Here is a 15,666-nt window from a genome sequence, read left to right as displayed (position 1 = left end):
GGATGATCTGGTGGTGAGTTTATGGGAATTTAAAGCTAGGCATATTCCTTCCGAATCCTTAATCATTTCTCGTCAACCTGCATTCCTCCATCTGTTGTTTTCCACCAAGGGTTGGTTATGGTTGGCACCTGAAATGAGGATGGAGTTTGGAAGTTTGAAATATGGGCTTTGGAATCATGGAATGGGCCGCAGCCTTGAACGTGCCTGGGGAGTGGGCTAAGTGATCATGCAAGAAATTGTTGAACAAGTGAAGAAAGATGTCGAGTAGGACTGCCCTTATAAAAAGATGAATGGTAAGGACTAAGGAAAATAAGTAGAAATGAGAATGATAGGGATGGGCGCTGAGATCCGGTAATGGCGCGGGATGCAAGAGAGGGACGAAGCAGGATGGAAAGATAATGTCGGATTATTCGGGGCCCACCCCAGGAAGAGGATATAGTACGGCTGGGTTTGACTATTTTGCTTTTGATGACGACAATTCCCAACAGTTTCGGTTGCTCCCCTCTCTGCATCCCGAAATTCTCCACCAGCCTGTTCTCCCCCGTTCATTTCAATCATTGCCAGCTGCCACACCCTTTCTGGCTCTCCTTAACCCAACGATGTCCTATTCTTTCCCGGGTGTTCAACGGTGGGTAGATTTGAGTTGATTAAAAAAAAAAAATCTTAAATAAAGTTGAGTTTTATAATTAATATATAAGGAAGTAGAAGGATTTACAAATTTCAGCCTTGAGAGTAAAAATATTATCTTTTTACTACTACGTGTGTACAATATACATTTACTAGTTGAGTGAATAACAAAAAGGGGGTGGTAATCCAGTAGCAGTGGGGTGGCCTCCGTGGAACCCATAGGAACCACTCAAAAACGCGAAGCTGAGGAGGAAAATAAATAAACATGTCAGGGTTTGCACTGTGAGGGCACAGGGTTTTGTACCGCCAGAGGAGGTACAACTTGTATTACATTATAGCATCGAAGGGGGACCATCTCAACGCCCAAACACAGAAACTTTTTGTTTTGGAACAAATAGCGAAAAGTTAGCCAAATGATTGTTTCCGCCAGAAAGGAAAGCCACAATATTTAATATAACATACGAAAACAAGAACCTCATGAAAATAGAACGAACAGAAGTAATGCCGGTGTCGCTTTTCAAGTTTCATGGCGCATATCAGCAAAATGCAAAGCGCGCAGGGAGAGAAGAGTTCCCCCAAAGTCATGTCAAATCCATCATATACTGAAGCTAATTCTATCGTTTTCATGCCTACCTCTTCTATCATAATCGCCAAAATCCTTCCCAATAATTCCTCCACATCAATTTCAAAATTATATTTTCTAAATATATATAGCACTGAATAGATTTGGAATGGAATCAATGATGTTCAATTAGTCCTACGTACTCTGATAGATTATGCGGCCTTACCTAAGAAATTTGGTTGCACAAGCATATCAGGCTCGGTCAGACACTGAATAAGGTGTTCATAGGACTTATTAGTGGGTGTTTGAAATGGTTTGTCCAAATTAAAGTAATTTGTTGTAGTTGCTACAAGTCAATTGTTCAAATCAAAATTTCAAGGAGAGCATCAGGGCATGTTTTGTTGTGCCTAGTAGCAGTTCGGAAGTAAGGAGAACACAGTTGGCCCCCTAACAATTTCCAAAGACCCATACATAAATGTGTGCTACACAATATTTAAAATTTTAAGACATTGAAAATTTATATATACCTCTTTTCTAGCCTCACTTCATTTGATGCAGGACTTGTTCAATTGTCTCAATACCAAGTCAAGTCAACTTACACTTGACATCCTTAACATGTTAATGGGGCACATATAGACCGATGGACACTATCATGACGATTAGAATTGTTGATAGTGGGATCAAATTTTAAAATGAATTATGTAGATGGAAATTGTGAAGGGAAAAAAGGAGGATAAATGTGAAGGATTGAGTGAGCCAGTGGGGAAATAAAGAAGCACAAAAACAGTGGAAGCGGTGAAACCCACGAGAGAGAATTAAAGTGGATGAAATTATTGGAATGGATGACCATAATAGCCAGGTTGCTTCCCACGCACTATGCCTCCCTTATCCCCTGCGTCACCTTTCTCATTTCAACCTTCATGCCATACCCTCTTCTTCCCTTATTGTAATTTTTAATCATTATCAACTCATGTCACACTTTGGTGCTTTGACTGAAACACATCCCACATTCTCAAAATCGCCCTTGTTTCAAACTTGGTCAATGAGTGATGTAAGCATCGAAGTCAAAACTTTCCAGCACAGAGAGAAAAATTAGTCAAATCCCCGATTTTCATATTTGAAAATTAATTATCACATTGCATTTTAGGAGTTTACATTAAGCGTGCCTTTCTGCATCATCGCATGCAAATAAAGTGTAATCTCTATATAGATTAGCATTTGGTCTTTCATAAACAAAATAATCGAGTAAATGAGGTGCTTGTTCATGTTAAGACAAGCATCAGTGCATCACTACTTAAAAAGCACTTACAATTATCCATTAATGTTGTCCTTATCAAATCAGTAATAAGATTTGAACTAATTAAAATCCCTGTGTCGTATGAGTCTAATTACTAACTTTTGTAAGCTATACTTAACTATTTATTTATTCACTGTCAAAAAATTAGGATAGCCCCATTATATATCGCATAAGAAAGTTTACTCCTTTTCTATAGCAAAGAATACGAAAGCCTGACATGTAAATATTGAGATTTTTTTTATATGCGAGACATGATTATAGTTCTGTCAATAAAATATGTACTAGTAAAAAGTCTATTTTACCCGACACCAAAAAAAAAATTTAATAAGGAAAAATGTTGGGTGGGAGGGAAGTGGTGGCAATCCCTAGAATGCGGGAGGATGAAGGGCACCCCGAGGGAGGGGTAAAAATATTTTCTTCAATTGCTATATTCTTATTTTCAGGAACTTTAATCATGGGTATATTATACAGGGAAAGAGATAGACAAAATAAAATAAGAGTGTATTAGAAATTTGAAAAGTTTATTTAATAATTAAATATTTCGAAGGGTGTAAAACCTTAAATAAGATAAAAACACGAAGGTGGTAGTAGTTATGTATAACACACGGATTGCTTTACATGGGAAAAAAGTCTGATGCAGATGAATATTAGTTGAGTGGTGGTAGAAGAAAAAAGGATAAGCGATGAAATCTTAACACGATGGTGAGGTTGAACAGGTTTTTGTTTACCGACAATATAACTTCGAATTAGTAATGATGAACAAAGAGAGTACCAAATGACTTGAAAGAAAAACTGGTGGTATGATTGAAAGTAGTCCCATAGATGCAAGGTGGGAATATAACGAAATCAATAAAGAAAATGGCATTGAATTCATATGCACATATTTGCCGAATCAAGAATCAGAATTCCCTTTCAATGTCTCCTTAACGCGTCTCACTGTAGCTCATCACTGTGTCCCACTTATACCTTATAAAATTAATTTCCACTTAGCTATCCTATTGCAACAACTTATGATCCAACCATCCCATCCCTTTAGTTTTATAGACCTTTTGTTAAAGTATTATGTTCAATACATAAGACATTTTAGGTCTTTAACATGTGATCAATAATTTTTTTTAAATATCCTCATTAAGAGTGTAATAAGCAAAGTTTTTTTTGAATTGAAATATCACAAACATATACTGTTGTCTCATTAAATAAGAGTAAATAAGTACTACTTTGATTCTTAATAAAAGATGCAGTTTTGTAACTTTGTCTTATATTAAAATCAAAGAGAATAAATAATTATATCTTTTTAATTATACTCTTATTAATATCATATATAAGTTTTTATTAATGATAATTGAAATTCTAATGCCTCATTTTTTTTTAAAAGAGTAATAATGAAATATGTGTATAGTTGAAAAAATAATTATAAAAATTACATAATGTCCTATGCTTTTAGACTAAGTAGAGCTCTATAAGATATATTATCTTGTGATTCGAAGAGAGTAATACTAAATGGAAGGAGTATATGGTATAAAAACTCAAGAGGGAGAACTTTCACTTTAAGAATGCTCAAATTCAATTCTTCAATGATGAAGTACAAGGAGTGAGGCCTTATTTATACTAATTCCTAGAGTCAAATTTCAAACAATAACATTAAAACTAAATAGGAGTTACACAATTTATGAGGGTCATGAGAATTCATAAAGAATTATGTAATAATGAAAGTGTTATTAGAATTCATGGAGAGGCAAAATTAAGTTTCTGGAATTCTATGAGATTTTTCTATTTCATCTTCCTCGAGTTAGATGTGACCGCCCCTTAAGTCAAATTTAACATCATTATCAACAAATATTAAGATAGATCAGTAGCATTGAAGTAGCAGAAACATCATAAGCACAAGGCAATTCAACTTTAATGTATTTTATTGATCTTTTGTATAATCTTGAATGGTCCATCAACTCTAGATGACAAATTCTTCTTTTGGATTGGTCACAAACTTGTTCATGCAATTTTTATTCATTTCTTTAGCCCTTTGATTTGCATAAGAACTATAGTATTGCTTATCAAGTAAGGAGTCAAACCAAGTGGGCTAAGAGGATGGGTGCCATACACAGCTTCATATGGTTGACAGAATTGTTATGAGCAAATTCAACTTGAGTAAGAATAAGATTCCATTACTTCAAATTTTTCCCAAAAAAACTGTAAAGGAGATGATCAAGAATTCTATTTATAGCTTCAATTTGGCCATTTGTCTGGGATGACTTTTACTACTAAATTGAATCTTAGTTTTCATTTTCTTCTATATGTTCTCCAAAAGTGGTTAAGAAACATAACATTACGATTAAAGATAATAGACTTGAGAATGCCATGAAGATAACAATTTCTTTAAAGTACAAATTACAACTTGAATTATGTCATTTGTCTTTTGGCATGGAATGAAATATGCTATTTGAAAATCAATAATATAAAACAACCATGATAGAGTCTTTTTACCTCTATGTTTGGGTAGTCCGATCATAAAATCCATACTCACATCCTCCTAAGGTAACGTTAGTACTATAAGGAGACTTTGTAACCTAGTGTTTTTGTAAGGTTGTCTTTACTACTTTAACTTAATTATAACATTCAATGATAATCAATGAGTTAACTCAAATGGATTGTCAAGACATTAGAAAAATCATAAATTTTAAAAGTTCCAAAAGTGATAGAAAGTAATGCTATGAAGCAATATTAGAGTACAATATGTTCACGAAGTATGAGATATCAATTTGTTATAAAGCATTTGCATCAAGGTGAAAACATCATTTTAGTGCAGAAAAAGGGAGGTGCACTACACATGTCTCCCATGTGGCGTGGCACAATCCTCTCTATTTCATGTGCCATGATGCATTACATATAATTGATAGATTTGTTGTTGTAATTTGACAGTAACCAGGGGTAAAATTTTGACGTGCCTTGAATCTCCATCCGATATCCGATTAAGGTGATCTAGTGTTTATAAAAAGCTCTTTCAGAGCTTTGACTAATAGCACTAGCTTTACTTTCAAATCATTTCTCAATAAAAAGTTGAATACTCAAATGCAAAATCTCTTTCTTTATACTTTCAAAATACAATTAGAGTGTTTTAAAATTAATGACCAAACATATTCTCACAACTAGTGCGACCACACTCAATATGTCAATATAACTATGTAATACACCACCATCCTCTAATAAACATATACATTAATTCTCAGCTTACTCTTAAATCGAAAAAAAATAGGAGAAGTCAATTTCATGTAAAACATTGCAATATTCGTCACAATCACACATACACATTCTTTTTTTTACACTAATTATTTTGGTCTTTCTAAAAGGCTCACATAACATAGCATATGTGCACCTAGAGTCCAAATACATTTTCAACATCAACAATGTAACCCCTCAAATTTACAGACCGATTTTTCGCAAATTATTCAAACCATTATCATGGTAGAAAAATTTCTACCATGATACATCCAAGACAATATACCACAGGTCTTAAAATATCTAAAAAACAATTAGAACCATGAGGGACAGACATGATCCTCATAGCATGTTATTCAAATCAGAAATCAAGAGGGACAGACATAATCCTCTTGGTCATATAAATACTTTTAATAAAAAGGATTAGAGTTTACATGCTTCACAAAAGATATGTCCTAAGTTGGCACAAGATACATTGTATAATCTAAAATAAGAGGCAACGTAAAAGATGGTGTCTCATACACCAAGTTACACCTCTGGTGCTTTCTCGGCCGGACTCGCTCCTGTAAAAATATTAACCACGGGGAATGAGACTTAAAAGTCCCAGTAACCAAAAATTAATATGTAATGATGCATGCGGATGTAACTAATCATGCGATTGCTAAGTGGGCACACAAAACATTAACCGAACAATACTTTCAAACAAACCGAACAAGTATTTAATTTGCATGACTGCACCTTATATCCTCCTTTCGCCATGCTCGGACGCCAAATCACCCGGCCAAAGGTGAGTTGGACCAAGCGACACGCCACTCATTGGGTCCAATGAGGGCTTACCACGTGGTAATAATTAACCGAACAGAAATTCCCATTAACACCATACATTAAAATACCCTGACAAGTCATGCATCATTCAAATATCCAAACAGGAATATATCCGAACAATAATATCTCATCATGATAAACAAAAATAAATTTTTAACCCACTTGGCAATAATTTTAAACAAGTATATACAGTATTTATTTTCAATAATTCATAATTTTTCCAAACAACAAAACAACACATAACCATTCACAAACACACTCATCACAACACATTAATAATGGTTACCTTGTGTCTTGAATAACAAGTTCCCTTCACAACTCCTTTTTCACCACTATCTTTGTCAATATAATCTACATAATTATTTCACAATACTATATATTAATTTTACATTAAAATAAATAACTCTAATTTAAAGAGTTAGAAAGTCTTAGATCTATATCCATATTAACACTAATTTAAGATTTATGCCTCATTTAACTTCCCAAATTCTTTTCTAAAATTCTCGTACCCTAATGAACTATTTTTTTTTATCCTCAATTCACTTCTAGTATCACAATTTCATCCTTCTATATTCTAAAAATTCATCCAAAAATAAATTAAAAATTTAGAATTATCCTGAAGCCTCAAATCACCTTTCTATAACCTCAAAAATACCTATTCATACTTAAATAAATATTTAATAATCATAGGTTTATCCCTACATCTCAGATTCCACATAATTCAACCATATAGATCTAGATTTTAACTCAAAAATTCTTAAACATGAGTTTCAACCTCAAGAAAATATTCTATAATATTTATTATATCCCTAAGAATTTTAACCTATATTTTTAATCCATCATATCATCAGATTAACTATCCTATAGAAAAATCCTAATCAAAATATTTACTCTATCCTACAAAATAATCATATCACTAGAAAGCTAATATTATTTAAAAATAACTATAAAATTAATTTTGTAATTAAATAAATTTTTAAATGCTAATCTAAACAGGAAAGTTAGAACATACCTGAAGAAAAAGAAAATAATCCCCCTTGTGAGAAAACGCCGAGCAACGTGAGAGGAAGAGAGAAAAATAATATAAAAATGGGATTGTGAGTCCCAAAATTATATTAAAAAAAACTATAGGTTTGAATTTAATTATTCAAACCTTTGGGCCAAAAGTTGCAATTTTCTCTAAATTGCATCTTAGCCTCTCATGCTTCCTAATGCACACACCCCCTCCTTTTTATACATGAAGGCACCTCTTCTCTTCCCTCATCTAACCAATGTGGGACTTAGAAACAACAACCTTCCACCCCCTTTTTTTTGTTCCTTCTACCTTCTCTCTTTTTTTTTTAACACATACATAAAAAAAATTATTTATGTATTATATCTTAACTAAATATTGCTTATGTGGTTTTAAATTTAAATTTTTAAATTCATAATTAAATACCTAACCATAATATTATTTCTAAATAACCTCAAATAATATAAATTCCTATTATTATCATTTTTTTTCTCAAAACCTAAATTCCACAATTTCTTTATTATATAAAAAATCAGGATGTTACAATTCTCCCCTCCTTTTAGAAATTTTGTCCTCAAAATTTAATAGATAAGCATAGAAACTATGTACCTAAGCAAATAAATGTGGATAATCTCGCCTCATACTCTCCTCGGTTCCCAAGTAGCATCACCTAGGGCTCCACCCTTCCAAATCACCTTCACGAGTCGGATGGTCTTATTGCGTAGTTGTTTGTCCTTAAAGTCCTCAATTCGCTCCGGTTCGGATCTAAAGGTCAAATTCTCCCTCAATTCTACTTCTTCAGGTTCAATAACATGGGAGGGATCCGGGTTGTACTTCTTCAACTGTGATACGTGGAACACATTATGGATACCTGCAATCTGTGGAGGTAATGCAACTCTATATGCAGTAGATCCAATTCGCTCCAAGATCTCATACGGGCCCATAAATCTAGGTGTCAACTTTTTTGCCTTAATGGATCTACCAATGCCTGTCACTGGAGAAACCTTCAAAAATACATGATCTCCTACTTCAAACTCTAACGGCCGTCTCCTCTTATCAGCATAGCTCTTCTGTCGGCTCTGAGCGGTTAGCAATTTTTGCTTAATCATTGCAATCTTCTGGGTGGTCTGCTCTACAATTTCTGGACCAATGATACTCCTCTCACTTAATTCTGTCCAACACAAAGGCGATCTACACTTCCTTCCATACAAGGCCTCATAAGGCGCCATCCCAATACTAGAATGATAGCTGTTATTATAAGCAAATTCAGCTAATGGCAAATGATTATCCCAACTACCTGGTAGTTCAATGGCACAAGCTCTCAACATGTCCTCCAAAGTCTGGATCGTCCTCTCTGTTTGTCCATCTGTTTGGGGGTGGTATGCGGTGCTAAAACTCAGTCTGGTACCCATAGCCTTCTGTAGCGCACCCCAAAAGTTTGAAGTGAACCTTGGGTCACGATCTGACACAATTCTAGAGGGTATACCATGAAGTCTAACTATCTCCTTAATGTATATCTCAGCAAATTTCTCTAATGTAGAGGTAAACTTGATCGCCAAAAAGTGAGCTGATTTGGTGAGTCGGTCTACTATCACCCAAATAGCATCCTTACTCGAGGGTGTTCTTGGCAGTCCAGTGATGAAATCCATAGAAATATCATCCCATTTCCACTTTGGAATATCTAACGGTTGCAGTGTTCCAGCTGGCTTCTGATGTTCTATCTTTATCTTCTGACACGTTAAACATCTAGAAACAAATTCAGTTACATCTTTCTTCATTCCTGGCCACCACCAACCTCGCTTCAAATCATGGTACATTTTAGTTATACCGGGATGAATTGTATATTTGCTCCTATGAGCTTCTTCTAAAAGGATATTCCTCAATCTTGGATCATTAGGTACACAAACTCTACCTTTATACTTCATCACTGTGTCCTCAGAGATGGTAAAATTTGGGGCCTTACCTACCACTATCTCCTTCCTTATATTCCTTAAGTAGTCATCACTCTGCTGTGAGACTCTGAGATCTTCCCAGAATTTGCTCTCAAAGTCTGCTACCTGGAGTGCGGCCATTTGATGTTCAATCACATCTACTGGAACATCATGAAAACTGTTCCATAAATGATATTCATGAACCATCAAATGTGCAGCATGAATAGTCTTTCTACTTAAGGCATCAGCTACCACGTTAGCCTTACCCGGATGGTAATGTAATTCAAAGTCATAATCCTTTAGAAATTCCATCCATCGTCGCTGCCTCATATTAAGCTCTTTTTGATCAAATAAATACTTCAGGCTCTTATGGTCACTGAAGATTTGAAACTTAGATCCATACAAGTAGTGTCTCCATATCTTCAGAGCAAACACAACTGCAGCTAACTCCAAATCATGAGTAGGGTAATTTTCCTCGTGTGGTCTCAACTGTCTGGAGGAATAGGCAACCACTCGGTCATTTTGCATCAAAACACATCCTAAACCCTTTAAAGAAGCATCAGTGTACAGAGTGTACGGCACCACAGGGTCAGGAATAGTCAATACTGGAGTAGTGGTTAACCTCTTTTTCAATTCTTGGAAAGCAGCTTCACATTTGTCAGTCCAAATAAATGGGGCATCCTTCTTAGTCAGCTTAGTTAAGGGCATCGCAATTTGCGAAAATCCCTTAATAAAGCGACGATAATAACCTGCTAAACCTAAAAAGCTTCGTATCTCTGTAACAGATTTTGGCTGTTCCCACTTCATCACTGCATCAATCTTGCTAGGATCCACCGCAACTCCGTCTCTGGACACAACATGGCCCAAAAACTTTACTTCTTGGAGCCAAAATTCACACTTGTTTAATTTGGCATAAAGCTTATGTTCCCTCAAAACTTGCAAGACGATTCTTAAATGTTCACCATGAGCCTCCTCATCCTTTGAATAAATAAGAATGTCATCAATAAACACTACTACAAACTTATCTAAATAGGGTCGAAAGATCCTATTCATGTAATCCATGAATACCGCAGGAGCATTCGTAAGTCCAAACGGCATCACCATGAATTCATAATGCCCATATCTCGTCCGAAATGCTGTCTTAGGTATATCCTCTACTCTTACTCTCAATTGGTGGTACCCTGACCTTAAGTCAATCTTTGAGAAAACTGCGGATCCCACAAGCTGATCCAGCAAATCATCGATTCTCGGAAGTGGATATTTGTTCTTGATGGTTACTTTGTTCAATTGTCTATAATCAATGCACAATCGAAGGCTTCCGGACTGGAGATCCCCCAAGGTGAAACACTCGGTCTGATGAAACCCTTCTCAAGTAGCTCTTCAATTTGCTTTTTCAGTTCCGCTAACTCTGAAGGGGACATCCGATAAGGAGCCTTAGAAATTGGCCCTGTACCGGGTACCAATTCAATTGAGAACTCTACCTCGCGCTTTGGGGGTAAACCGGAGACTTCGTCTGGAAATACATCCATAAATTCTTTGACAATTGGGATATTCTTCACGCCTTCATCAATCTCAGCTTGGATAGAGAAGAAAACCATGTAGGCCTGGCAACCCTTCTTCATACATCTATCAACTTGCGCCGCCGACAAGAAAACATGATCTTGAGTCTCGACTGGGGTCACCGACAAAGAAGATAAAGACACACTCCTCTCTCTACAATCTAGGATAGCACCATTTGCAGCCATCCAATTCATTCCCACAATTACATCCATACCTCTCAGTGGTAGGATAATTAAGTCCATAGTTGTTTTCCTATTTTTAAACTCGACTACTAGGTTAAGGCATGCCTTAGCAGTCCTTACAGATTCTCCCGCAGGAGTAGACACATTCATATCAAAAGGTAAAATACACACAGGCAAATCAAGGTTCTTTACACAAGTTTCAGAAATAAAAGAGTGTGTAGCACCCGAATCAAATAGTGCAACAATATCATGATGAAGGATTTTGATGTTACCTCTAATGGCATCTGGGGAGTTCATGGTGTCCTGAGTAAGAGCAAACACACGACCAGAGACAGTAGGATGTTGGGAAGGGTTCTTCATATTTGAGCCCTGGTTGTCCCCACAAAACTTTGCAATGTGACCGGGTTTCCCACAAATGTAACAGACCCAGCACTGTCCGAAATGACGACGCCCGCATTTAGTGCACTGTTGAGAGCTCGCTGTACTCGGGGCAGGGGTAGATACTGTTGGGCTCCTCTGTGACCCGTGATAACTACTATGATAGCTCCTCTGTCCTTGGCCCCTTTGAAATGGACCCTTCTGCCTTCCTTGGTTCCATGAGCTACTCGAACCCTGATGGTTTTTCTTCATAATGCCTCCGGTGGGTCGAGGGTAGGTTGGGGTCTACTATATGAATAACCCCTCTTCTCTCTCTCAACCTCCTTCTTACTGCGAGCTACTACTTGTAGTTTTATGCACATTTCATCATAATCTCGGATATCTAGATGAGCCAATTGTTCCCTCAATTCTGGTCTAGCCTTCTCCAATAAGCGCTTAGCCTTCCATTCGGAATCATCCCTATACTGCAGGTACGTGGAGTATCTAGATAACTCCTGAAACTTAGCAATGAATGTGTCCTCATCGAGGTTCCCTTGCTTAAAGGCATGGAATTCCGCTTCCTTCTCAGACCTTAACTCTGATGGAAAGTAATGCCTGAATAATTTTTCCTTGAATTCCTCCCAGGTGAGTGTAGAATCATCCCTGGGCCCTGCTGTCTCCCACCAATCTCTTGCTCCTTTCACTAGGAGCACTAATGCTACTTGTACTTTTTGATTGCTGGTGCATGTGACTACTCGAAAGATGGATTCGAGTCTCTTCACCCATTCCTCTACCACGGATGGTTTAAGGTTACCATCAAACGTAGGAGGGTTAAACTTCCTAACAGTTTCCCACACATCAGTAATGGTCGGTGGGGCTCTCTGTTCCTCCTGCCTAATTTCCTTCCTTCTAGACTCATGATCTCTCGGAGTGGCAGGATGTGAGGAACTGCCTTCCCCCACATGACTCTCAACATGAGCCCTATCTCCATTTTCAGTTACCTTTTGCCTCTTTAGCTCCGTCAACTCTTGTTCGTATCCTTGAACCTTGTCTGTTAATGTTTTTACAAGCATTCTTAATTCCGCCAAGTCAGGCTCCTCATTTGGCAGTGGCGGTGGCAGGTGCTCATGTTGGAATCCTGAGTTACCACGAGTAACAGGCATTTTCTCTCCCCTCCTAAAGGATACAAGATATAAATAATAAAATTAGCCTAGCTATATAATGGCCATACAATGAGAAGCACCATAACAATGTATATTGCCAACCGACTATATGCAATGCACCATACATAATAAATACATATTAAATTCACACAAATAATAGTTTCAAACAAAAATTTAAATAAGTGTTACTCAAATAGAGGCTCGAAACATAATGCTCTGATACCAATATGTAACACCCTCAAATTTACAGACCGATTTTTCGCAAATTATTAAAACCATTATCATGGTAGAAAAATTTCTACCACGATACATCCAAGACAATATACCACAGGTCTTAAAATATCTAAAAAAAAACAATTAGAACCATGAGGGACAGACATGATCCTCATAGCATGTTATTCAAATCAGATAATAAATTAAGAGGGACAGACATAATCCTCTTGGTCATATAAATACTTTTAATAAAAAGGATTAGAGTTTACATGCTTCACAAAGAAGATATGTCCTAAGTTGGCACAAGATACATTGTATAATCTAAAATAAGAGGCAACGTAAAAGATGGTGTCTCATACACCACAGTTACACCTCTGGTGCTTTCTCGGCCGGACTCGCTCCTGTAAAAATATTAACCACGGGGAATGAGACTTAAAAGTCCCAGTAACCAAAAATTAATATGTAATGATGCATGCGGATGTAACTAATCATGCGATTGCTAAGTGGGCACACAAAACATTTAACCGAACAATACTTTCAAACAAACCGAACAAGTATTTAATTTGCATGACTGCACCTTATATCCTCCTTTCGCCATGCTCGGACGCCAAATCACCCGGCCCAAGGTGAGTTGGACCAAGCGACACGCCACTCATTGGGTCCAATGAGGGCTTACCACGTGGTAATAATTAATCGAACAGAAATTCCCATTAACACCATACATTAAAATACCCTGACAAGTCATGCATCATTCAAATATCCAAACAGGAATATATCCGAACAATAATATCTCATCATGATAAACAAAAATAAATTTTTAATCCACTTGGCAATAATTTCAAACAAGTATATACAGTATTTATTTTCAATAATTCATAATTTTTCCAAACAACAAAACAACACATAACCATTCACAAACACACTCATCACAACACATTAATAATGGTTACCTTGTGTCTTGAATAACAAGTTCCCCTTCACAACTCCTTTTTCACCACTATCTTTGTCAATATAATCTACATAATTATTTCACAATACTATATATTAATTTTACATTAAAATAAATAAATCTAATTTAAAGAGTTAGAAAGTCTTAAATCTATAGTCCATATTAACACTAATTTAAGATTTATGCCTCATTTAACTTCCCAAATTCTTTTCTAAAATTCTCGTACCCTAATGAACTATTTTTTTTTATCCTCAATTCACTTCTAGTATCACAATTTCATCCTTCTACATTCTAAAAATTCATCCAAAAATAAATTAAAAATTTTAGAATTATCCTGAAGCCTCAAATCACCTTTCTATAACCTCAAAAATACCTATTCATACTTAAATAAATATTTAATAATCATAGGTTTATCCCTACGTCTTAGATTCCACATAAATTCAACCATATAGATCTAGATTTTAACTCAAAAATTCTTAAACATGAGTTTCAACCTCAAGAAAATATTCTATAATATTTATTATATCCCTAAGAATTTTAACCTATATTTTTAATCCATCATATCATCAGATTAACTATCCTATAGAAAAATCCTAATCAAAATATTTACTCTATCCTACAAAATAATCATATCACTAGAAAGCTAATATTATTTAAAAAATAACTATAAAATTAATTTTGTAATTAAATAAATTTTTAAATGCTAATCTAAACAGGAAAGTTAGAACATACCTGAAGAAAAAGAAAATAATCCCCCCTTGTGAGAAAACGCCGAGCAACGTGAGAGGAAGAGAGAAAAATAATATAAAAATGGGATTGTGAGTCCCAAAATTATATTAAAAAAAACTATAGGTTTGAATTTAATTATTCAAATCTTTGGGCCAAAAGTTGTAATTTTCTCTAAATTGCATCTTAGCCTCTCATGCTTCCTAATGCACACACCCCCTCCTTTTTATACATGAAGGCACCTCTTCTCTTCCCTCATCTAACCAATGTGGGACTTAGAAACAACAACCTTCCACCCCCTTTTTTTTGTTCCTTCTACCTTCTCTCTTTTTTTTTTAACACATACATAAAAAAAATTATTTATGTATTATATCTTAACTAAATATTGCTTATGTGGTTTTAAATTTAAATTTTTAAATTCATAATTAAATACCTAACCATAATATTATTTCTAAATAACCTCAAATAATATAAATTTCTATTATTATCATTTTTTTTTCTCAAAACCTAAATTCCACAATTTCTTTATTATATAAAAAATCAGGATGTTACAATGGTTCAATGGTACCAGACTTCGCCTCAACTTCATTAAGGTGGTAGAGGTTGGAGGTTCGAGTCTGGGGAGGTTCCAAAAGACCCTGGAGAGGCAGTGGTGAGGAATAACCACAGTACCACCTGTGGGAAAGTCGGCTTTGGTCCAGTGATGGGCCAGAGTCCAGTACCGAGTCGAGGCCCAAGGGGTGGCTCCGTACTGTTACATAAAAGGCGCCTTTTATGTAACAGCCCTCCTGGGTCACCACTGCCTCTCCAGGGTCTTTTCCCAGGCGCTGGACAACACACATGTCACCACATGTCACTTGACTCAATGGTACCAGACTTCGCCTCAACTTCATTAAGGTGGTAGAGGTTGGAGGTTCGAGTCTGGGGAGGTTCCAAAAGACCCCCGTGAGGGTGGGGTGAGGAATACGCTCAGTACCACCTGGGCTAAAGCCGGCAATCATGTGGTGACATGTGTGTTGTCCAGCGCCTGGGAAAAGACCCTGGAGAGG

General features: G+C 36.1%; 1 long non-coding RNA gene across 1 annotated transcript; it reads right to left on the bottom strand.

Annotated features, from left to right (window-relative positions):
* Nucleotides 1-13,182: 13,182 nt before the first annotated feature.
* Nucleotides 13,183-14,787, bottom strand: LOC129287826 (uncharacterized). The gene is made up of 3 exons (XR_008587820.1): nucleotides 14,624-14,787; nucleotides 13,893-13,958; nucleotides 13,183-13,343 (listed from the first exon to the last, which is right to left on the bottom strand). It is a non-coding gene; the product is annotated as an uncharacterized LOC129287826 (long non-coding RNA).
* Nucleotides 14,788-15,666: the final 879 nt, after the last annotated feature.

The sequence above is a fragment of the Prosopis cineraria genome, unplaced genomic scaffold (genome assembly GCF_029017545.1).
Source record: "Prosopis cineraria cultivar Desert tree isolate PC_DT_omini unplaced genomic scaffold, ASM2901754v1 PC12, whole genome shotgun sequence".
Lineage (NCBI taxonomy): Eukaryota > Viridiplantae > Streptophyta > Magnoliopsida > Fabales > Fabaceae > Prosopis > Prosopis cineraria.
This window is presented reverse-complemented; position numbering and strand designations above follow the sequence as displayed.